This window comes from Micropterus dolomieu, linkage group LG09, assembly GCF_021292245.1.
Source record: "Micropterus dolomieu isolate WLL.071019.BEF.003 ecotype Adirondacks linkage group LG09, ASM2129224v1, whole genome shotgun sequence".
NCBI classification, from domain to species: domain Eukaryota; kingdom Metazoa; phylum Chordata; class Actinopteri; order Centrarchiformes; family Centrarchidae; genus Micropterus; species Micropterus dolomieu.
The window spans coordinates 9,383,936-9,410,254 of record NC_060158.1 but is presented as its reverse complement, the minus strand read 5'-3'; the positions used below and the strand labels follow the sequence as shown (position 1 = coordinate 9,410,254).

The 26,319-nt window shown below is 38.2% G+C and overlaps 1 long non-coding RNA gene across 1 annotated transcript; it reads right to left on the bottom strand.

The window, feature by feature from the left end:
• Positions 1–1,516: 1,516 nt before the first annotated feature.
• On the bottom strand, positions 1,517–19,490 carry LOC123977083. The gene is made up of 3 exons (XR_006826529.1): positions 19,356–19,490; positions 4,226–4,311; positions 1,517–1,604 (listed from the first exon to the last, which is right to left on the bottom strand). It is a non-coding gene; the product is annotated as an uncharacterized LOC123977083 (long non-coding RNA).
• Between the last annotated feature and the right edge of the window lie 6,829 nt (positions 19,491–26,319).

The following is a 26,319-nucleotide window of genomic DNA, read 5'->3' as shown; positions in this document are numbered from 1 at the left end:
GAACATGGTAAAAATTATACCTGCTAAACATCAGTGTGTTAGCATTATAATTGGGTGTTGTGTTAATTTGCCTCACCTCAATGCTCAGTCCTCTTGATCCTGCTGGTTTAATCCCATGTTTTCATGTCCTTGTGTGATGCAGGAAGCACACTCACAACCATAGAGACTGGAAGGATGAACATTTATTTTACTGGCCTTTATCTGACCCTGGTGGTTGAAATGGTCCTGGGTCTTTAAACCAAAAGCATCTTAAGACCAACTTTCCTCTTGCAGCCAAGGCTGACAAAAGAGGTCACCTTTATGTCTGTCTGCACTGTCTGGATTATTCTCCCAGCTCAGACTCTGGAGCGTTTTCAAGACTGTCATGTACTGGGATGTTATTAAGGAAGATGACGGAGAGGTGGTGCTGAGGTAGGCTGAGTTTGTGTTAATGTGTGTGTATGTAGCCCAGAGTGACATTTACTCAGCAAATTCTTCAGAGACAAGTTTGTGGTGGCGTCACGTTGGCTTCTGTGCTTTCCTGTCATGGGAATTATTCCAGATGTGTTTTTTTAGTATCAAAGGAAGAGAGAAGAGATGATCCCAGGGCTTTGGGGGGGGGAAGAGGAAGCTAAGAAAGAGACAGACAGAGAGAGAGACTGAGCGACGGAGACATGGGATAAAACTAAGAAAGAGAAGAGTCATAACTATTCTATAATAACCACTAACTTAGTACCTAGTTTTTCAGTACTATTTTAAGTATCGGTATTTGCTGTTCAGTGCTTTGATTTTATACTACATTTTAGAGGGAAAACTTGTACTTTTTACTCCTCTACAATATTTGGCAGAGCTTACAAGTTAAATTGCAGATAAAGATATTGCATACAAATTTATTAATGAGTTTTAAAATAGGATGAATCTCCAATCGGGACAAAAAACTTAAATTAAACTAAATGCCAATTTGACCAGCTAATGAATTTACTGTACTGGGGGTTGTAGAATGGCTTTAACGAGTGGTTAAAGCATTCTACTAAACTACGCAAAGATACATTTATTTCCTGGATCCTATGCTATTAATCTTTTCTAGCGAACCCTTGTGGGGGTCCTAGCCTCTTTTGGGAAGCAATGTATTAGGTTTATATATTGTCTTAGAAAGAGGATGATTATGATGACCATTTGACAAATTAAACCCCTATGTAAGATTTCAGACTATAAGTTGCTGTTTTTATTCAGTGGGACTAAGTGGGATTTCTAGCTCCTTTTAGTGAGCCAGATCATTTGGCTCAGCTCAGCAATAAGAGACGGCTCTTTCAACACACTACTAATGAAATAGCGTGGTTAATAAAAAATTACAATACTCTAATATAAAACAAAAAATACCTGTTCATGTTCATTGTCAACCGATGCAACATATAAAAGTCTCACCATGCTTGGCTCTTAATGTTATATCCATAGTGAAACATTTATGGATGGTATTTAACAAATGCATTACAGGACCTATTAGTCTTCATTTACGAAGAAAAAAAATGTCTCTCACGATGGGAGCTGGGCCGACTCGTTCCCGATCGGCACATCAGTAGTGGATGACGCAGTCACAGCCTGCATGTAACCATCTCCCCCACATACTGCAGATGGTGCACAACAAAAAAATTTAAGAGTTGATGCTGAGTATAAAAGTAGTTGAGAAAGACGTCACTTTTGCTGGAGTAAGCTTTCAGTCTGTTATGACGCAGCAATCAAGCTCTCTGCAGAAATTCAACTCTGCAAAAACCATGTGAAGGGAAGGAATAGTGGGGTGCAGAGAGCTTTTGTCAATTGGTTTTTCAAAACTGAATAGTGACAGTGCAGGGGTGAAAGAGAGTGCATTTCTAGAACAGATACGCTCTAAGCAGAGGGATGAGCTACAGAAGTTTTCAGACTGGAAAATGAGTGCCTAACTAAAATAAAAATACCAACTTTGACAATGAAACTTTTTGTGTGCATGTGCGCACATGTTAAAACTCTACTGTAACTTTGTATGCTTTTAGGATACGTGTTTGATGATGTTTGATTTTCCATTTTTTAACAGTTGAGTACCAGGCAGGCGGGAAAAGTCTGACACAGAGACGAGTCTGGTCTATATTTAACAACCCACACAGAATTTACTTGTCATTTGTCAGTTTTAAAAAAATAAAAGTTTGGTCTAGTTTAGAGTCATTGTTTTCTAACATTTTAACACGTATTCTTGGAATGTGTCATTCAAGGGCACACTGTATGTAAGATGCTGAATGGCAGCCAGGCAGGTGGTGTCTGCAACAGAGGAAACTAATGACACTTTAAGGCTTCACCACAGGGGGTTTTGCTCACTGCCCTGTCTGCAGCTAGCTGACATGTCCACCGCATTGCCCTCCCTAACATTGTTGTGATGTGTGTGTATGTAACTATGTGTGCACATATGAGCATGTGTATGTCTGCTCTCTATCCCCTCTCTCCCACAGCGCCAGTAAGGTAAAATTTATTCTGAATATCGATCGTCTGGCATCTCTGTGGGTGTTCTGTGCCATGGCGTTCAGCTAGGGAGCAGAGATTGATGCCTTGTCAGTCTGTTGTCGCAGTAAGGAGAGAAGTGCTGTCAATGCTACATAAATCTACAGCAGAAGGGTCACAAGGGGGGCAGAGGAAGAAATATAGACATTTGTTAATGATTCATTTATTACTGTATTTTTTCTGAAGTTTGTAACACAAATGAAGCGGTCCCTCAGCAGGTGCAGCTGTGGGAAATAGGCCAAAAAGTGACTTTATGTTGATATTAGACAGGCTATTACGCAAAAGTAACTTTAATTTAAGCATCAAAACTCCTCACGTGTGCAGACACAGTTTGTTGACATATGTAGTTAACCTCAAATCAGTAATTTTGCAAGAGAACAGTAGAGAACAATAATAGGTAACTCTAGGCAAACACATTTTTAGGCTATCAATTTTTTCTTCATTCTTTTATTGTGAAGTAATTTACCTTCAAACAATAGCCAGGAACAATTTAGCTTATCTTGCAATGATCCTGAAAACGTATCACAAATTTTGAGACCAATGAGCCAAATCTGTGTTGTGTAGGCCTATGAGTTAAACTTGTGGTTTACGTTCTCTTACCCAAAATGTATTGTTTCCAAATATTTCAACAACTTGAAGGACAGCTGACACATTGGAGAATATTTTTTAACGTTCCAACAATAAATTCCCAAAGTCATATTATAAAAAGTTTTAAAAAGTAGTTTTCAAGAAAATACATTTTCAAGATATCTGATCCTGATGCCTTTGATAACCTTTAAAAACTGACTGTAGTTTTTTTTTAAAGATTCATCGATTATTAAAAAAGTAACTGCTTAAGTCACTGCACTAATGACTTTCGCTTTAATAGTTTAGATTTAATGTGAAATAACATACTGTAGATTTAAGGAAAATTGCCTCCCATCCCCTTAAAGTTTGTTGTAAGTGCAAAGCTGTTTTGTAGTCAGGGCTTCACACCCACCACTACAAATAAATTCTCTGTGAAACCCTAAGAACTGAAATAAGCAGATGCAAGGAAAAAACAATGGAAAACAACAAGTATCATATAATTGTAGCAAGGATCAATTTGTCAGAGGTTTGTTTACTCTACATTACCAGCTTCTGAACAGATGTGTATCCTATTCAGTTCATTCAGTTTCTCAACAGACTAAGGAGGGTGACAAACAACAGAAGCTCCATTAGGGTCAAAGAGCTTTCCTGACAGTTGTTATAACACACCTCAGTAACTGCAGCCAAAATACATTCATATGCAATTTCTTAAATATATTTTGTGACTTTGTGTACAGGTATATTGTGTATTGTCATTGTGGCTTTTAGGAAAGATGTCTTATTGATTCATCCATCCATCCATCCATCAATCATCAACCGCTTATCCTGCGTACAGGGTCGCGGGGGGCTGGAGCCAATCCCAGCTGACATTGGGTGAAAGGCGGGGTACACCCTGGACAGGTCGCCAGTCCATCGCAGGGCTCTTTTTGATTCATACACCTTGTTAAGTTGTAATGAAAGAAAAATCCTCTCCACTCTTAGCAAAAAACGAACCAAGAATTTTAAACTAAATCACTTACATATAAAAAGTTGGATGTTAACACCCACTTTTTATCTGAATTATACAGCAAACACAAAATATTTTACACTACTCCTCATTAACTAAGGAAATAGTGTGGATAATACGTGGTAAAATCACCGGATGCCATCTTACTTCAATCTCTGTTCACAGCCCTCCTGGATTACAGTCCAGTGTGACAGTGTGGTGGTGCCTGCCAGCTGTTACCTCCATGAATGTGACTGTCAAATAAAAAAAAACAACATGTCATGAAACAGTATTTTATGAAAAGATGTACCACACAGACATTCCTAAAATGTTAGGCACATCTGCGCTAGCATGCAAGCAGCCTCTCTCTGCTGATGGCATCTTAGAAGCAGGCCATAGCACTCACTGGCATTATGAGGGCACAAATAGCAGGAGAGAGCAAGAGTTGGGTGAGATGGGGTTGAAATGTACTATAGATAAAGAACTAGAGCTGTCCTTTTTGCCATTTAATTCAAGCATGTAAATGTATTGATTTATTTCGCAGGACTGACGCTGACTGGAGCAGAGGGAAAAACCAAGAAAGGTTTGGTGGTTGTAAGAAAAGTTTTTCGAATGCTTGGTAATGCATCCAATTGTGAGTCAGTTCTTGTAGTAATCACTAGGTTACATATATTTTTACAACAAAAAATTGCACACACACACAAAGTCACATGAATGTAACACGAACCGATAGACTTGTTAAAAGGAAAAGTACTGTTCATTTCAACTTGTGGTCAGACAATGATGCAAGTAGAAAACAAGTCAACAGTTTTGCCAAAAGAAACACCTGTAATTTTAATTAATGTCATGCATAGGAAAGCCATGAGTGCACACACCTATGGCAAGTACAGTAGGTCAAAGTTGAACCAGGTGGTGGATGTATACAATGGAGAGTTTGGGTTGTAATTTTACTGTCAGGCTTTTCTCTTTCAGTTAAATTTGACTAACCTGGGGGTTTTGTTTAAAAGCTATGAAGTAAGAAGGGATGCTGGGACTTGGGAAATCTGTTTGTCCAATCATCTTTTCCCTGTGATGCACGACAACGTGCTTGGACAAACTCACGTCATCTTTCTTGGAAAAGGGCAGTAGAGTGAACATCTGATTACTTTGTGAGTGAGTTACAGGTTTCCTTCTGTTTAGAATAGGATCACTTACTGTGATTTGCCTGTGTAACGTCCCTGGCCGCTTTGCCGCTGTGTTGATAGGCTAAATAGATGAATACGTCTATTTGCGATTGTGAGATCAAACCTGTAAAATTATGACTTGCTGTTCTTATCTTGATGGCTATAGTTATTTGCTTATCGTCGTACTGTCTGTCTGTGTTTCGATTTGTCAGTGTAAGGTATATATTCGGCTGTTAGGGGAATTCTATGGCTGTAGCTTTGATTAATTTGGCGTTCAGGCCGCTGTCCAGGGCTTTGATCAAAGCCTGGTTTGTCAGGGGCCAAAGAAAATATTTGCACCAGGGCCCAGCATAACTATATTACGCTACAGTAGGAGATGGTGATCAAACCACCAACCCTGCGACTGAGGTACACCTGACTCAACACCCTATGTCAGCAATATAGTACAATATAGACGCACATACAATACAGTCTTTTGGACTATATAGTTACTAGTTATAGAGTACTTTCCATTTATCCATTTCATTTCAGGAACCATGCTAATGGCTCAAGAGCTGAAGCAAGGAGACATAAAGGCAGTAACATACATGCACATAATCAAAAGAGACACACAGGTGGGTGATGAGGTTCTTGCTCACCCTTAGTCCCTGGGGTATTAATCTGTGATTCTAAACAAGTGATTTTATAAGATATATTATAAATTATTCATGAGTGAGTTGTGATGACAGGTTAAAAAAAGACACATACATAGCGGCAGGGGTCCTGCTGTGGCTGATCACCAGGCTGAATACCATTAGCGGGCATAGTGACCAACACCATCAAGGGTATTTAAAGTGGACCCCACACCCTACACCCACCTAGCCTCTCTGCCTTCATGAAGTGCTTTTCTGCCTTGAAAATCTTCTGCCATTATTTATTCAAAGAACAACAGCTGCACCCCGCATTTTGACTTGTCATAGCAAGGGTGTGAGTGCAACATTAATGTTGGATCCATTACATTTAAGTGTTTAAAGAAGACATGCCAATGAGCCAGAATGCACAATAGACCTGGTTTGCATCAGACATTTTAATTTCTCACAGTAGCAAAAGCCCAGATATTAGTCAATACATTAACAATGGCTTTGTTCTATTCAAGTGTCCCAGTACGCCATGACAGTGTGACAGTGAGCTAGTATTCACAATTCCAGGAACCTGAAAGTGAAGCAGCTAAATGGAATTCAATTCATTTTTATTATTTACAGCTATGATTTTTGGACAGTTATGTCACTGAAAACTGCAGTCTTTTATGACAAGCACCAAACATTCCTGACATTTTAACATTTTAGCTTAATAGTAGCCTGATGGCCAAAGGTAGAAAGTATTGCATCATCTGTCACAGAAAACATTTCTATACAGCTGTACACTATACCATTACCACAGCTGTGGACAAGAGCTAATGACATTGCTGTCCCTCCTCTAACGAAAGTGTTGTGTAATGTAATCATAGAGTACAACCATAGTGACAAAGCTAATGTGAAAAACAAACTTTTGGCTTTTTAAGGCTATTCATTGGCAGAGGCTACGCAGTTCAGGTTGTGCTCACGTATTATACTGTTATGAACTGTTATGAATTGAAGTACAATTAAAGTTCATTCATGGCCTTAAAAATGGTGTTTTGACAAAAAAAAAAAAAAAACACTCAAGACCTACTTACTAGCTTTTTCTGGAGCTTTCAACAATGTCATTTGGCCTTCATTTGCAATTGGAGTTTGTTCAGTCATGTAGATCATTCTTTTATCGCTATAAAAGTAGTGACCAATCAATTCTCTTGGAAAATGGCATCACCATTCAGACTCTATTATAGGCTACTTGTATGCTGGAGGTGATGTTGTGTGTACCGATATCATCCTACAAAAGAGACTGACTGAACCACTAAAGCCTTGTACTTTTAAGATATGATACTAAACCTACTTACAGCTTTGAAATATATTTTTATATTTATTTTTCTCTGCTGCCAGTAGACTTGTTTATGTTTGCAATTAGTCATATGCTGCAAACACCACCCCTTTTATGTGATTGTGATGATAGCTAGACTGGGAAACCCTTGATTGACTTACCAAGTTGATAACCAGCTTTGTTTGACTGCTCAGCGTAATCACAATTATTCGGGTTTGTTGAACTTGCTTTGTAGTATAGGCCCCTGGTCCATCTTCATGATAACTGAGTGAAGGTGTTATGGTAGAAAGCTCCAGAAAAGATCTAGACCTTGAGTTGGGATTGTTTTGTCAAACTATAACTGAATTGCTTTAGTCTTCAGTACTTATGAGACCAGCAAGTTTCTCCAATGTGACAACAGTGAATTTCTAGGTTGTGCTCCAGCAGCACCATCCCTGCTAATGGAGTGTTAACCAAACAATTATTGATGCTGATAATGTTGAAAATCATGAGTGTTTCCCTTTAATTGAAAAGGAGCTGTCAGGGGGTAAATATCTGTTTATTTTGCTATCCATCACCTTGCTGCTCACAGGCTGGTACTTGACATAGCCTTTAACAATAGGAGCCAATCATGAATTATTTCCAGAGGGGCTCCATGGAGACTGAGAGTCTGTCATTTTGTGCGCATTGTTGTGTGTGTGTGTGTGTGTGTGTTTGTGTGTGCGTGCGTGCGTGCCTGCGTGCGTGAGGGGATCGTCCATTTTTTTCTGTCATCATGTTTGCCAAGAACAACAAAGACAGTGTCTTGATCAATGCTAATGGTTTGTGTGTGTGAGAGTGTGTGCGTGTGGTGGTGGTGTGTGTGTTTGTGTGTGTGTGTGTGTGTGCGTGCATGTAAGTGTGTCTGTAAGTGTGCATGTTTTGTACGAAAAAGGTTTGAGTCCTCCCTGCCTTTCTGTGTTCAAGGAAATTGCTATTGATGAGCCTCACTGCAGAGAAGGGCCCCATGCAGTTTTAAAGGCAGCGCACAGCATTAATGCAGACTGTCATTTAGGCCATTTATTCCCTCATAAGAATACTCACACCCCCACACACACAGTGGAAGACAGATATGGGGACACAATTTCCCCACAATTGTGTTGTAGGAACAAATGAGCAGTAGGAAACCGCTTCTTCGAAGTTCGGAGTTTAAGTAGATCTGGCGACCTGACTTGTTAAAGGAGTGCGAGGACTAACGGTCAAATTGCATTAATTGGATATTGCCTATATGAAGGCAGTACACAATGATGCAGACTGTCATTTTTCTAGAGCCAAATGAACTACAACCCATAAATATAATGCCAAAATATAATGATGATATAATAATGCAGCAGTGTATTCACCTGATCAGAGTGATATAGTCATTATGGTTTATATAAAAGATGCGTGGTTATGAACTTTGAATTCACAAATGCAAACAGACTAGGGCTGCATGATTTGAAGAAAAAGTCATATTGCGATTATTGTGGACAATATTGCAATTAACTATTGCGATTCGAATTTTTCTGAGTCTACTTGCTTAATTATAAAGGAAAATGCACAAAATACTGACTTTGAAATGAGTTTTTCTCAACTTGAACAAAGTTAAACAATATTTATAACAATAACTTTAGTAAAACACATAGAACAAGGGGTGCGTGCGGCTAAAAAGAGCAAATATTGGCACACAGGCATCCTGAATCTAAATCTACATCTGTCAACTACAGAGGCTCTATCTACAACCTGTAGGAGGAACTAGAGTAAATGAATGTATTAGTATAATATTATAACATTAAATAAAGAGCATAATGTTCAGTTAATAGTATACTATTTATCCACTAGTCGCGAACGCGATTAAGATTAGATTAATCGTGCAGCCCTAAAACAGACATAAGCCGGAAACTAAAAGAATGTGAAAGGAAAAACTCAGCTCAAAGAACATTTATTTTCCATTACACGTACATGCAAAAACACAACTCCTAGAAAGCCACTGTGTTGTTTAAACCAATAGTGTCACAGCTCTGCGCAAAACTAAGACTTGGAAATGGTGCAGAAACAGTCAGCTCATACAATAAATATTTGATTTTAGCTGAAATGTGAAATTTATTCAAAATACTGAAAAATCTAAGAAACCAGTTAAATTCAGTTCCCCTGCCCCCCTATTTTTATTAAATATATTTGGTTTTAGCCTTCCAACATCTCAAGCCTCTTTTATACGTGTTTCCTTGTCTAAAACAGATGAGCTCCCTGTTTTAAGATGACATGAAGTGAGAATATCTTCTGCATAAATCTAAGCTTTTCGTCATGTGGATGTTATATTGAAATGGAAAAAAGTAAATAATTTAGACCATCATTGAATTAATTCAGCTGTAAGTAGAGTGAAACACTAATCATCTGTCCAGAAAACCTCAGACAATGTTACTGAACAGCGTCAAGTCCTCATTAAAACCACATGTCACAATGTGTCAAAAGTCTTTATAAAGAGGTAGGTGTGTGTGCTTGCAGGCATGTCCGACGCCTGTATTGAAGACTGCAGATCCATGTCAGACCAAAAAAATATATAATTCAGATATTTGTATTCTAAATCAAGAATAACACAACCCCCAAGGATTTCCTGTTGTCGGTGTGTATTTGGAATAGGTTACGAGTCAAACTTTTCATGAGAGGTACCAGGAATATTATCTTCTTTTGCAAAACAAAACAGCCCTCGGGATATTCTAAGGTAAAAAGAAAGCTCTCATGCACTATTTTCTATATATACTACATACTAACCTCCTCAACAGGTGACCACAGATGAAGCAACGCCCACACCTAACCTCTTCCTGCAAGGACAGTTGAACACACAGCATTATAATTTTCCCTTTTCAGGAAAAATTTACTTCATTAATAATTCGAAAGAGCCTTAAGGCAGCGCATTTCCATTATTTTCATGTGATGTATAATCATCAACATAAATGTGCGTCTTTCAAATAGGCTACATGTTTCATTTTCTTTAAGTTATCTTGTGACCTCCCCAAAGTCCCACTGCGGGCCCCTACAGCTTGAGAACCAATGTCTTAGCTCAATCCATATTTAGTAACATGAATACATTTCTTTCTCATAGCCATTTATGGTGAATTTCTGATGTTTACACCGTGAAACAATGTTGATCTGTGTTTACCAAAGCCCAAGAAGATGTCCTCAAATGTCTTTTTTTGTCCAGAACCTAAAGATATTCAGCTTACTGTCACAGAGGAGGAAATAAACCAAAAAATATTCATATTTAATTTTTTCAATTACTCAAACCAATTATCAGAATAGTTGGCTATTAATTTTATAGCTGACAACTAATCGATTCATTGTTGCAGCTCTAAATGAAGAGATAACACACATAATTTCTAAGTGTGTATGTATTTGCATCTTTTGTTGCTGGAATAAAATGAAATAAAAATAAAAATTATAGAAAGAGAAGAATGGGGGTGACATAAAGAAGAAAACAACATGAAGAATGTTAAAACCCAGGACTTCATCATGTCCTTGCAAGCATGTTGTAATGAGCCAAAAGCAAAATCCAGCAACCAATCCACAATCCTGCATGCATTCTATTTCGTGGAAAATCTGCCACCCCCTGCTGTCAGAGAGGCTGTCCGCTAAGTCGGGCCTCTGCAGGGTGCTCTGCATGAAACTCCCGAATCCCGAGCAGCTTGTCTGTCACTGATTGTGAAGATCACTCTTTTTCAATCGTCTGAATGAAAAGTGTTCTGAATAATGTAAGAGTGATTGCTTGTTTAGTTGATTGATAGATTGATTGATTGTGTACAATGTTGATGGACATTGTTATTGAGCTGAGGCCTGGAGGAGAAAATGAGAAAGTGGTTTTATGATGTCAGTAGTTTTCATCCAATCAGAGCTGTGACAGGAGGAAGAAGGGAGAGGAGAGAGACAGAAAGACAGACAGGTAGATAGACAGACAGCATGGGGGCGTACCAAAAGGCACTTGAAAATCAAAACATACATGATTTAACTCATTTATTTCTAACTGAAATATTTCCCCAGAATAATTCTGGTGTACATTCTGCTGTGGACAAAATCAATTCAATATTCCATCATTTGGCTTTATTGTCTAATTTGAAAGCCTCCAAACAGTAACCTAAACAAATGAACAATAACAAATGGTTTGACAATGAACACCTAAAAAACCTAAGGAAAACTTTAAGGAAATTATCAAATGAAAAGCATAGGGACCCAGATAACCACAACATACGCTGTCAATATGAGGCCACTCTGAAATAATACAAGTATACCCTAAAAACTAAGAAAGAACAACACAGCAAGAACCAGCTCTGTGAAATTGAGGAATCCTTAGAGTCCAACCAGTTCTGGGAGAAATGGAACAACCTAAACAAAACCCAGCAGGATGAATAGGCGATCCAAGATAGAAATACTTGGATTAATCACTTTAGTGAATTATACAGTAATATTACAAAAAATGATCAGTACAAGATATTCACAAAATGGAAAACTCTGGAGGTGGTGATAAAAAACAACCAAAAACCTCTAGATTACCCGGTAACAGAACAAGAATTAACAGAAGCCCTGAAAGGAAAAAAGGCTTGTGGTATTGATGGAATCCTCAACAAAATAAAATCAGATTGGCTATACTAAAACTATTCAATACTATTCTATCAACTGGAACTTTTCCAGACATCTGGAAGAAAGGTTTAATAACCCCAATTCATAAATCCGAAGATAAATATGACCCAAATAACTACAGAGGAATATGTGTATCCAGTAACCTGGGAAAAATATTCTGCAACATCATTAATAAACAACTTGTCAACTTTCTTGATGAACACAATATTATGCATAAATGCCAAATTGTTTTTTTTACCAAATTGCCACACAACGGACCATATATTTACCCTCCAAACTCTAACTGATCAAGAATTAAACATTAAGAAAAGAAAAGTATATGCCTGTTTTGTTGACTTCCAAAAAGCCTTTTGGCCTTTTCTTTAGGCTACTTGAAAATTACATTGGAGGAAAAACACATGATTTGATTAAGAACATGTATACAAAAAGTGAACGTGCCATAAAGATTATAAATAAACAAACAGCGTTCTTCTCCCAGGGCCGGGGGGTGAGGCAGGGATGCAATCTCAGTCCAATTCTCTTCAATCTATATATAAATGAATTAGCGAACCAATTAGAGAGTTCCACGGCACCTGGCCTCACCCTGAACGACACAGAGATCAGAGGTCTGCTGTATGCAGATGACTTAGTGTTGCTTTCACCTACTAAAGAAGATTTGCAGCAGCACCTTAATCTCCTGCAGAGATTCTGTAAGACCTGGGCCCTGACAGTAAACACAGCAAAGACTAAGGCCCCCAAATTTCGCCACCATATAGAATTATTGGTTCTAGTACACACAGAAACTCCCTTATTTACTGGGTGAAATGCCCAAATGTGAAATAATTGCTGCAAAATATGTCTCCTCATGCCATGAAGTGAGGACAACCAGTGGAAACTCAGACTGATAAATAATTGTACAAATTTTCAAATTATAATTATTTTGATTGTTTGATATTTTAGTAATTGTTTTGTTTTTACATTTGATACTGATTTCTTTTTATTTATTATTATTATTGTTATTATTTTTAATCAATTAATTATTTTTTTAAATTTTTTGTCTATTATCTAATATACATATACACATACGTTTACGGTATTATCTATTTGTTTTATTTTAATAATTAATATATTATTATAATAACACACACGTTACTGATTCATTTATTTATTTTATTGTAATTTTTTATATTTTCTTAACACACACACACACGCTTACTGTTTAATTTATTTATTTATTTATTTTATTTTAATTTTTAATATATTTTTATTTTTTTTAACACATACACACACACTTACTATTTTATTTATTTATTTTATTGTAATTTTTTATATTTTTTTAACACACATACACAAACGCTTACTGTTTAATTTATTTATTTTATTTTTAATATATTTTTATTTTTTTAACACACGCTTACAGTTTTATTTATTTATTTTATATTAATTTTTAATATATTTTTATTTTTCTAATGTATGGGGTTGATTGTTCTTATGTAGTTTGTATGATGCTTTGTTTGTTTGCGTTGTTATACATTCATGCCAATAAAGCTCATTTTAATTGAATTGAATTGAATTGATAGAGGTCATGAGTTACACAATGCCAGTTATTTCTCTATAATCTCAGTTTTGGGGGGCGACTGCGTTTAATTTCAATGGCGCAGTGGATAAGATGCAAGGCTTTGGTGTGGGAGACCTGGGTTCAACTCCCCACTGTGACCCACCAATGTGTCTGAGCAAGACACTTAGCCCCTAGTTGCTCCAGAGGCGTGCAACCTTTCTGACATGTATAGCAATTGTAAGTCGCTTTGGATAAAAGTGTCAGATAAATGTAAATAATACACCTGAAAGCGAGGGATGGAGGCTCTGTTCAGGATAAAACAGATCACTTGATACTTCTATCCACAACATCACCACAGGCACTTTAACAGATAAATAGAATGTTGTCTTTCAGTATAACTGTATATTTTTCAAGGCTCGGGCTGTGTTCAAAACAGGAAAAAATTCTGTCTCAGGAGATGTCTAACAGGACAGCAAGGCATCATGTGCTGTGGATCGAACAATCTTATCCTGTCTTGTGAGATGCCTCCAAACTGCCCAGGTAATGGTCAGTTTTGAAGGCAGTATCAGTGCTGACTTGATGCTGCCTATTACCCATCTGTGTGCGGTAGTGGTAGCTCACAAAAAATGGACAAGATGGCGGACAAACAAGCCAAAATTCGTCTACAATTAAGTTTTTAAGTTTTAAATTAATAATGAATTTAAAATAATTTTTCACTTTTTTTTTTGAAAAGTTAGCGAGAACTAAACACTGAACTATCCTATTAGCCAAGTGACTGTAACCAACCAAGTTTGTTTAGTAGGATTTCCGAGGCCAGGGTATATACAGGAATCCTGAAGTAAAATTCAATACCTTTTAAGACCTTTTCAAGACTTTTTCAACATATTTTAAGACTGCCGCGCCACTTTTTTTCACATTTATGAGGTTTTAAAAGGAATTTAAGTATATTTATAACATATTTATTGCCTATATGTCATCAGGTTGTAACACCACCTAAAAATTGAGGCATTCACCAACTTTCTCAGTTGCCTATAACAGCCTGTATGGGCCAACAGTTTTCTATGTAAAGGACTGGTCAGATTTCCTACGAAAAGCAACTGTCTTACATAAGCTATGACGTTTATGTACGCAATATAACAGCAAATCATGTGAAACACAGTGTAATTTTGTGTTTTAGTTGGTTTAAACTAGATAATGTGAGCTTGCCTGCAATGATATGTGTGATAACTTTCACCGTCCACTTGATCAATAAAACAAAATTCAAATAGGCCAGGAGGGAACAAAGATGAAGAGAATAAACTGAGTGATGAATAAAGTAAGTAGTGTAGGCGGTGTAGTACAGGCACAACCTGGAGGAGGAACTGGTCTAAATGACTGTATTAGTATAATATTATAACATTAAATTAAAAGTATATTGTTAATTTAATAGTAAACTGTAAGTTTGATATTAATATATTCATTATGCTACTATATTCAATATAATTTCACATAATAGTATACATCTTACCACTAGTATAATATTAATTCAAATTACAGCTGCTTCAGTTTGGGGTTGTTTTTTATTCATTAACTTTGTGCAAGAAAAATGCTCTACATGATAATAGGCTACATGATAGTCTCCAACCTTGATTTTAGGCAGGCTACTAACTCGTCAATAATCATAACTGTTTATGCAGAATTCTGAGTTCACCATTTATAAAGTTTGTTGCAGCACATCAAGCTTTTTTTAAAAATCCCGCTCCATCCAGGCTGTGATTGATTTGTTCACAAAAAAATACGTTCACCTACACTTTTAGCAAACAAACTTTTGGACAAACAGGATTTTCACACAGAAAAAAATATCTTCAAAATTTAATACCTTATTAAATGGCGATTAAGACTTTTTAATACTTTTTAATGGCCTTCATTTTCGCACAATTGATTTATTACCCTTTAAGACTTTTTAAGACCCCGCGGACACCCTGTGAGGCATCTGATAGCCGTTTAATAGCTAGCTAGCTGACGCTAATGTTAGTGACTGACAAGCTGACAGCCTGACAGCCTTTTAAACTGTAGTCTGCTGTCGATATCTTTGTGACTTGCTTAAAGTGTTTGGTAAGTTCCTTGACAAATGTAAAAATGTAAAAAACGTAATTTAACATTAGTTGTTACTACAACAAAGCCTCCACACCAACACATCACATCCTCTCTTTTTAAAACATGTAGAAATAGAAAACGAGAAATTGAGCTTTAACAAGCATTTGGAAGGATTTACTGACCATCAACAGCAAGCTTAGCCTCAATAGCACTGCCCTCACAATGAAGCCTGGAGAAAAATTAGTGATTCTGAATGTAGGCTAAGCAGTAGCTAATGTTAGACAGCGAGCTAAGAATACAACTCTGGAGAAAATTGATGGTAAAACAGCAAACAAGCCTACCCCCAGAAATCTAAGTAATGCGTTACTGGGAATGTACTGTGTCAATAATAATTTTCTAACTGTTATCCCAAAATAATACGTTAATGTATTATTGCCTAATACTATTTACCATCCACCAGACAAGTTACAGTCAATGTATCACATTCATGACTGATTCCAAGGTATGTGGACTGGGTCATGCTTTGTCATCTTCACTGGACATTAGGGCTGAAAGATTAATTGCATTTGCAATATTAGCGCGATGTGATAAAACGAGATTTTCTAATCGCAAAGGCTGCGATTACACTCTGGTCACATGACACCCAAGAGTGGAGCAGTCTGCAGACAAAGCATCAACTTCGCACCTTACGCTGTACATTGACTTGTTGTTGTACAATGGCCTCACGCTTGACAGAAGCTGACATGACAGAAACTTTACGCGGGTAACTTGGTGGTGGTGGGTGAAATCGTCGGGCCATCAGCCGCTTTGACGAACCGGAAAAATGCACAACAGAAAGACACGTGTAGTAAGGTATAAGCACATTGTGGCGATCAGCGCCAGCGTCACACACACAGCCACCAGTCATCTCAGGAAATATCTGTGAAACGGGGTTTAAAACCAAACACACAAGTTCAAAAGAAGCCCAGTCTGTCCCGAGTTACCAGCATTGTCAGAGAATTACTAAGCTTGTCTAGTAAACACGAGAGGCGTCACTTGGTTTTATTTTCGTTGGCCAACTTTTTAATTGAACCTCAAACTGAGTATTTTTGGTTTGCTTACTGGGATATAGAAAGATGGACTCCTAGGAGATTTGAACTGAGATAAGGACTCATTAATTGGTGGTTGAACTGTGGGTATTGAGCGTTTACTGTATAACAAACTGTGGTAAACCTAGTTGTTCTTGTGATCTGTAGGTAGGCCTACCTGATGATATATCATATAAATTTAATGTCATGACTTGACTCTCAAAATATCTTTCTCATATTATTAAAATTTGATATTTCTTCTCCACCATAGCTCATAATAATAATTCATGCAATTCATGCATCACCTAATTTAATATCATATCACAGGCCTGACCCACAAGAAAGAACAGTGTATGTAAAATCTAGCTAATATTGTGTTGGTATAACTATACACTGATTTACTGCTTGTCCATTTTGAATAATACAGAAGGTAAAGAGCTTAAAAATGAATTGCATATTAAATTGCAATTGCAATATTGGGAGGAAAAAATTGCAATTAGATTATTTTCCAAAATCGTTCAGCCCTACTGGACATATAAAAAAAAATGGCACTGCCCTACTACAATGATATATGAATGCAAGCTCAAACTTAATTAAATCAAACTTATAAGTGGCGCCAGTTACGATGAGATTAGATTACACACACAGATATACACACTAATAGTGACACAACAGTCAGAACAGAAGGATCAAGATAAGACCCATGATCATTAGGCGATAACAGCAAGATAAAATAGATTTTTGCATGTTTTGACATCAACCTGAGGACAAGCAATCCCGTCTAGTGTACACAAACAAGATAATGACATATTAAATCTGTACGAAAAGGGATATAGGCATTATCGCCCACATCAAGCAGATGAGAGATATACTGTATAGGACTGTAATCATATTTCGCATGTGAAGCTAGCAACACAATTATATCCATTTATATATAAATATATACACTTGTCAGATGAAGATAGGCATTATATGCTGAGTACAGTATGGACTGTCTAACTACAGTATAACCTCTGAGTTTTACTTCCTAATTGAGACATTTGCTCTTCTTGATTTAATCACAATCACATTTTAACACTTCGTCTTTTTAGTGTGCAACTCTTGTGCACAGAAAGCTGTGTAAACTAGTTAGACAAAGTAATTTTTCTGCCACCTGCAGTTAGTTTCAGTTGAACATTCAGTTTCTAGTAGCAACCACATGCGGCACCGTTACAGTTTGACTGGCACTATAACATCCAGCCTGTGTGACCAAGCAAATATTTTATCTCCTCCCCAAATGCCCTAGTTGGAGTATTATCAGTAGTTATGACACTATGACACTCCCCCACAGACACACACAACAAAGAGTGTGTAGAGCTGAAAAACAGGTACCACACAAACTCTCTCAAAGAGCCGTAAATGTGCTCCTAGTAACTGTAAACTGACTCCCTGTCTTTCTGGCAGAGAAATGGAGAATCTGACAGTAGCTTCTCGTCTTCTGGCTACTAACTCTTCGTCGCTGAGTGATGGACAGTCTCCCTTGTGTCCCCTATCGCCCCAACCCCCAAATTTTCTGCAGCTGCATCACTGAGGTAACATCTGTTTATTAAAAAATAATTAAGGCGACACAACATGACACGACACAACATGGGAACTTTATCCCGTTAAGGTGATTTGATTTGGTTTCCAAACTACCATTTTTGCATCTCCTAGCTCTACAGATCTAGCATAACAGATGTTGATTCCTATAACTGACTTCTCTCCCTCTTATTCTGAGCTTCCAGCCATTTCCTGTTTCCTGTTTCTTTCTTTCCCCAGTCTTTACAGTTGCGGCATGGTTGTAATATCTTTAGTTTTTTGAAATCTAAAGGGATATGCTTTTTTATTGTGTGTGACAAATAAAAACCTGAAAATCCTTGTCAAAAGGCCCAGAGGTAATGGTTGTACTAAAACAGCTCTTAAGTTCACATAAGGAAAAGATATCGCTGTGGCAACAATCTATTCATGTACTAACAGCAAAATTATGAAATAGAAATTTTATCAGACCGATTCTGCTGTTTTTAGCTAAGGTCAGGAGTGAGTCAAGCCTTTGAGCACTAAACTTCATCTTCATAGAACTGTGAAATGATTTAAACAGTAAGTGTCTGACCACATACTTCTCCCCCAGGCTGTTGCTATAGATAAGAATATGCTCTTAGTCAACTTGCTTTGTTATGTAAAGTCGAAAAATACTTTGTGCCTTTCTGAAGCGCAGTTTTCTCTGAGTAAGTTGTGGAGGAGCGCTTTATCCTGATGCTGATCATTTTGGTCATGATGCTTGGTTTAGCACCTGTGTAATATATACAGCAATAAACTAAGTTGAGACAGTGGCAGTAGGGATGGGGTTTGAAAGCAATTTATCAAATCAGAAGCCAGTATTATTTCCACTTATTGAATCCCTTGTTGAATGTAATACGGTTCAGCTCTCAAAGTAAAACTCAAAGATCTGTAATTGCCTAATCCTTCCATGCTGTATTGGGCCTGCCTTATTTTATGTGATCATGAGTGGAAAAGGCCCCCAGTAATGACATATTAAGGAGGGAATGGGTTGAAAATAACGGTTAGTTACAAAACCACAATTGAACTTTCTTGTCTTTAGTCTAAATAAAGCCAAAAAATGTATTTACCACAAGCCTTTGTCATTGTTAGGGTTTGTAGCTAGGAGGACTCAGATGCAGACACGCAGACAGTTGTAAAATGAGAAATCACAGGGGATTCATTATTAAAAGTACAATAAATGTGCAAGGGGGATTTCCAGACAGCAAATCTCTGTGATCGGGCAGGCAGGTGGAGACAGGGGCAAAAACCCAAGCCTGGCAGGCGAAAAACACACATGTCAGACAAACTCAGGTATCAAAATTACAAACACTTACCTAATTCAACGAGGCTTCAGCAAGTGTATCACCGGAAGTGAACTGCAGGAGTTGATAGTGGGATGACTCTCAGGTGAGTAGAGAAGTCAACAGGTGGTTTGGTGACTGGTCCAGACTGGAGAGTGCAGATACACACTAGGAGGGGACAACACTAGGAACTATTTAGGTGGCACAGCCAGATCATGGCAGTCATCTACCACTAGTCATATGTCCTACTTGCGGTTGTCAGTCTCAGTGCCAGAGTTTAGAAAAATCCAATGTATACATGATCCGATGGCCAGCAATTCATACAGCCACTAGGGGGGCACTTGTCTGTTACTTGTCATGACTGACCTCTGTCTTTTTAAATCTGACAAATGTGCAAAATCATGCATACGGGATAAGTGACAGTTCAGCAAATTGTAATTTTTTTCTAATTGACAGAATTTTGTTTATGTGCATTGTTGAATGTATATTCCAGAACAAAGACTCAAAATGGTATGCCCCGGTTGTATAGGCGATTAAGGCGATTAAGGGGCTGACCATGAACCCTGGTTCAAGTCCAGCTGGGGGCGTTTGTTGCATGTCATCTGCCCTCTCTCCCTCTCTCTATTGCGTGTCAGCTGTCCACTATCTAATAAGGGAAATTTAAAAATGCATAACATATTTAAATAAGTAACCTCATATGGATATCCTGGTTGTCTTAAGGGTTGTTGTTTTTTAATCTTTTAGCTTTTAGCTTTTTAGGGACACTGCATGCCTGATAGGTTGCCACAGTGCAGGCGAGCTCAGCGCTCATAGTTTGGAAACCAGTGAAGTGTAAATGCCAAAGGATATTGTTAGCTCTTGATAGCACCAGTGGCACCTATAACTCAGAGACCCCAAAGAGCTTCAAAGCATCATGAAATGGAACAGAGTACTATCTCTGCTGACAACTGTCATCTATATTTCAGACTGGAGTTTAATGACTATATTAAAAGCCCTATTAATCTTTGGTAATGATACTGCATGGTTATTACCTTAGTGCATTAGGTGTGGACGGTGGTTTTGTGTTAGAGAAGATAGATAAAACAAATCATTTTTATTGTCAGCTGCCACATTGAAGTGGGGCATTTGTTAACATTTGGAAATGACAGTTAATTAACGGAGACGGTATTGTGGAGTAAATGACAGCTACTTGACCAGCTTGGGGCCTTTGACCTCATACAGTAATTTCCTGTACGGACATCATGGAACCAGAAAGTAAATCATCTTCTTTTTTTTATTTCAACTAGGGACATTTATTTTCCCTTTCCTTTTCTCCAACCTACCTATTTTGTCCAGCTCAAACCCTGCCATCCATTTTCCCCTTCATCCCACTTTTCTTTCCTCTCCTGAGGCCAGTTCATGGTCTTCTGTGTTGTTACACCACCAGAAAAGTTGGGAGCTATAACTCTCATATGAAGAGAAGTGTTCGATTTAACTTTCCTTTGCAAGTTACCTGCACTGAAGTGTCTGCAAGTCAAATAAAGGGCATCTCATTATTGGAATTGATATTCAAAGATATTGTCACCTAGGTTTGGCTCTACTCACAGTGTGAAAATATATTGAAGTCAGCCAGACTTTTGCTCATTTAAAGGCTCCAAGTCATAGATATGCCCTCTGGAGGAGACGTAAGAAAACAGAAAGAGATGAAACACAAGGAAGTCAAGGAAAAGACAGAGGTCAAGAGTCAGAGAGAGGCAGAGGGAGAGGAAAGCGGCTGTTAAAGATGACAAGGGATGGAAGGATAGAAAAACTGAAGGATAAAGAGAAAGAACAAAGGAATGAGGACGTGAAAGGCTCAGGCTTTCATGTGTTCTGTAATTGAGCTTGAAATCGCCCTATATTCTAACTTAACGGCAAACTTTTATTCCCCTCCCCATTTCTCATTTACTGTCTTTATCACTTTCTCTCTCATCTTTCTCTCATCCCTCCCTCCCTACCGTCCTCTCTTGTTTCTTTATGCACATGAAAGCGACAGGCCTGTCTAGTCCCGGGTTATGAATATTAAAGTCCTGCTTCTCTACTTTTGTTTATGCTAGGCCTTTTGAGGGCACGTCCACTCTTTATTTTTTTCTTACTCCTCCTTCTCCTCAACCCTTCCTCTGTCCTCCACCTTGCACCCTCACCCCAGCTAATCATCTGTTTATTAATACCCACACATTGTATCTTATATGATCCTCTACTTCTGTCTGACCAAACTACACCCTTCTCCCATTACCTCAGTTATGATCATCCCTCCCCATGGCACCATGTGTTATTTGGCAATATTAAAACTTTTTTTTATTTACACCCTATGGGCACAGATGTCTTTATGTTTGCCTCTGTGATTATTAGTGTCTGCCAGAGGGTGCTTTGCTTTGCATGCCTACTAGGCAGTGTCCGAGAGTAATTCTGGTGTGGCATCAGAGGCCCCAGGTGTGGGGAAGATATTGGAAAAGGCTCTTATTGAGTCAGTTCAAATTAGACACAGTTTAGGAGACTGCATTTTGTTGTGACTATTCCATCTGCACCATTTTGGGGGGGGTTGTAATCTCTTTTGAATTTAAGATAACATAGTTCCTCATGTTTTTTTATATCAGTAACAACTGGATGCTTTTTTAATAATTTCAAGACATGTAGATGTTTCTCAAGGCAGCCAAGTGAACTGCTCATACTGATTATGTTGTTTCCATCCTGCATTATACCAGAATTACTGGCTTTGACACAGCATTAATGAGGCAGTCTAAGGAGTATGTGTGTGTGTGTGTTTGTGAATGCATGCATGTACCAAAGAGCCGGTTGATAAAATTCCAACTGGTATTGGGGCTTCTGAAATTCCCATCTCATTCTGGGCACTCTGCAAAAACCTATTTCCATGGAAATTAAAGGATAATGCCAGACATCATGGCTTTCCCAATTCGGACACACACAGACACACACACACACACACACTGAAAAGAAATTCTCGAGCATGTGGAAGTTTACAGAGCAGAACTCCGGGAATAAAAAACAGAGAAAGATCTTGGATTTATAAATGTGGAGGGAAGATAAGAGGATCAGAGAATCAGAGCCTTTCTGGCTCACTGATCAGAACTCTCACCATGTTGTACAATTGCACAATGATGGACTTAATTCAGCTGAAACACAGTGGGACAGGACAAGGAAATGTAAATTTGATTAGGTACGATAAGTTTTTTAATATTGTTTAATATCAAAAACATATCAAATAAACAGGTAAATAAGCCAGTGTTGTGTAAAAATTGGAATTATGTGCTTTCAATATGTGACATGCAGTAAAACACACTGCTAACAGCTTTAAGGTTGCTTCAGAGGGAAAGAAAAATGATAATTAACAAACTCTACTTAAAAGCTACTGTCTTATCAACTTATTTAACAATCATGCTTCCCAGCAACACTGTTATTGAGATGCACCTCTATCTAAGAGACTGCATGATAGTCTCTGTGTTTATCGCTTTCTCCTCTGTTCATGCTTTATGTCTTTATTTAAGCCTCGGAAGACCATCCACGTTCTCTTGGAAACACACAGCATTAAGTAGCTAGGATCTCTAAGGCAGCCTTTAAATCTGAATAACAGACACAAAAGTAAAAACACATGTACGCTTATACCGCAAAGACCCGCACAAAAGCACATGAAGTTAAAGCATAAAAGCCCCAGCAGGAGCAGTAGACATAAAGTACTGTAGATTTTCATTGAAATACATGCATATTTTCAGCAATTTAGCAAAACATCAGCATGGAAAATCAGTGTGTGTTTTCAGCTGGTGTCATGTGACTGTTATGAGTGTAAAAATTATGTAATGAGAATATAAAGAGTAACAAGATTAAGTTGTTAAGAGTATTCTGTATTTGTCACCCATTATGGCATACCATAGCTGCTTCTCATCTACGATAGTGTTATATGTTGGTGTAATCTAGTCATTTGTCTCCTCTCACACAAAGAGAATAGTCATGATTTTGTCTGCCATTCTTCTTAGTGTGTAAATTTGGAGATTTGAAGTGCATAGCATGGGCAAGTGCCACATATCACAACATTTACACAACATATACACAATTACCACAGGATCTAAGGTGTGTTTATTTCAGTATATTATTTATTTATTTCAGGTTTATTTAACAGGGACAATGCACACTAATAATACATAAATAAATGTATAATGTGCCAGAATTAGCCAAAAGGCTATTTTACATCTGCTGTCCCTGGACAGATTGCAATAGGTCACACCCAAAAAAATTAAAGGATTAAAATTAGGGCTGAACGATTTTGGAAAATAATATAATTGCGGTTTTTTTACCTATATTACGATTGTGATTTAATATGAGATAATTTTTTAAGCTCTTTACCTTCTGTATTATTCAAAACGGACAAGCAATAAATCAGTGTATAGTATGACCAACACAATATTAAACACTAGGTTGACTGTCCTCTGGTGCTCTGACGTTGCTGACGTACTGCGGTAAGCGTGTCGACTCATTTCCGTTTCCACATTTGTTAGATTACAGCGACCAACTGTCCGCTAAACACTTATTCTTACAGTAATTTTGCCTAAGCACTCACATTTCTTTCCATCTTTTAGTGGCTGCTGTTCAATCTCATAGTTGTTCAAAAGCAGCTAGCGATGGCTTCTCCTTCTCCCTCTCGCTCTCCTACTTTCTCCTGCTCGGTGTGTCAGATGTTCAGATACTCTTCTGCATCCTTTAGCAGTAATGGTACGTGTAATAAGTGTAGTTTTTTTTTTAGACATGGAGACGAGGCTCAGTGATTTAGAAACCCGCTCCGCACCTTGGTAGATCGGTCTTTAGCTACTGTAGCTAGCCAGTCCCCGGTAGTCAGTGCAGAACGGCCTGAGTTAGCCTGTGGTAGCCGTCCCCCGGCATCTCCTGTGCAGCCAGGAAAGGGTGGCTGGGTGACTGTCCGAAGGAGGAATAGTCGTAAGTTTCTAACACATTTTCCCCACTCAGCGACACATCCGCTGAGAAACCAACTCTGATCACTGGCAGCAGCGAAGCCAGCGGCCATAGTTAAGTGCATCCCTGGGGCCAGAGCGGGCGACATTGAGTCTTATTTGAAACTGCTGGCTAAGGATAAACGTAAATACAGTAAAACTGTTATTCACGTCGGCGGTAATGACTCCCGGTTACGCCAATCGGAGGTCACTAAGATTAATGTTGAGTCGGTGTGTACATATGCAAAAACAATGTCGGACACCGTAGTTTTCTCTGGACCCCTGCCAAATCTGACCAGTGATCACATGTATAGCCGCATGTCATCACTCCGCCGCTGGTTGTCGAGGTGGTGTCCAGCAAACGATGTGGACTTTGTAGATCATTGGCAGACTTTCTGGGGAAGACCTGGTCTGATTCAGAGAGACGGCATCCATCCCACTTGGGAAGGAGCAGCTCTCATTTCTAGAAATCTGGCCAAGTTTATTAGTGGACCAAATCCATGACAACCCAGAGTTGAGACCAGGAGGCAGAGTCGCAGTCTAACACACTTCTCTGCCCTTCTTTTTCAGCAGTTACCCACCCAAAACCCTACGCAGAGTCGCAGTCTAACACACTTCTCTGCTCCTCCATTTCAGGAGTTCCTTAGTGAAAATCCTATAGTGACGGTGTCTGCCCCCCGACCATCTAAATTATTTAAATCAAAGGTAAACAGAAGAGGAGAATAGGAAAATTAAATGTGGACTAAAGGTGTACTAGTAAATGAACTAATATCAGATTATGATATTGATTTATTTTGTCTTACTGAAACCTGGCTGGGTGATGGAGAATATGTTGTATGTTATATGAATCCACCCCTCCCAGTCATATTAATACTCACATTCCTCGAGGCACAGGCCGAGGAGGTGGAGTTGCAGCTATCTATGACTCTAGCCTACTAATCAGCTCTAAACCTAAACTAAATTATAACTCATTTGAAAGCCTTGTCTTTCACACCCAAGTTGGAAATCACTGCAACTAATTATTTTTGTTATAGTGTACCGAGCACCTGGTCCGTACTCTGAATTCTTATCTGAATTTGCAGAGTTTTTGTCAACTTTAGTCCTTAAAACGGACAAAGTTATTATTGTAGGGGATTTTAATATTCATGTGGATGTTGAGAATGACAGCTTCAGTACTGCGTTTAACTCTCAGTTAGATTCCATTGGCTTCTCTCAAGAGTGTTCATGAACCGACTCACTGTTTTAACCACACCCTCGACCTTGTTCTGGTATATGGTATTGAAATTAAACATTTAATAGTGTTCCCACAGAATCCCTCTTTATCTGACCACTGTTTGATAACTTTTGAGTTTGTATTGCTGAACTACACGCCATTGGGCAAAAACTTTTATACAAGACATCTGTCTGATAGTGCTGTAGCTAAATTTAAGGATGCGATTCCATCAGCTCTAAATTCATTCTCAAGTTACAAAGTAACGGAGGACTCCTATGCTAATTTCAGTCCCTCCCAAATCGATCATCTTGTTGATAGTACTGTTGGCTCGCTGCGAATGACACTCGACTCTGTAGCCCCTCTAAAAAAGAAAATAATAAAACAAAGACGGTTAGCTCCATGGTATAATACTGAAACTCACAAATTAAAGCAAATATCGCGGAAACTTGAGAGGAATTGGTGTTCCACCAAACTGGAAAATTCTCGTTTAATTTGGCAAGATAGTCTTAAAACTTATAGGAAGGCCCTCCGTAATGCCAGAGCAGCGTACTACTCGTCATTAATAGAGGAAAATAGGAACAACCCCAGGTTTCTTTTCAGCACTGTAGCCAGGCTGACAGAGAGTCACAGCTCTATTGAGCCAGGTATTCCCATAGCTCTCAGTAGGTACGACTTCATGAGCTTCTTTAATGATAAAATTCTAACTATTAGAAACAAAATTCACCAAGACCTGCCCTCAACTGGCACCAACTTATCTCTTAACTCAGGAACCTTAGAAACAGCTGTAGAACCAGATACATGTTTA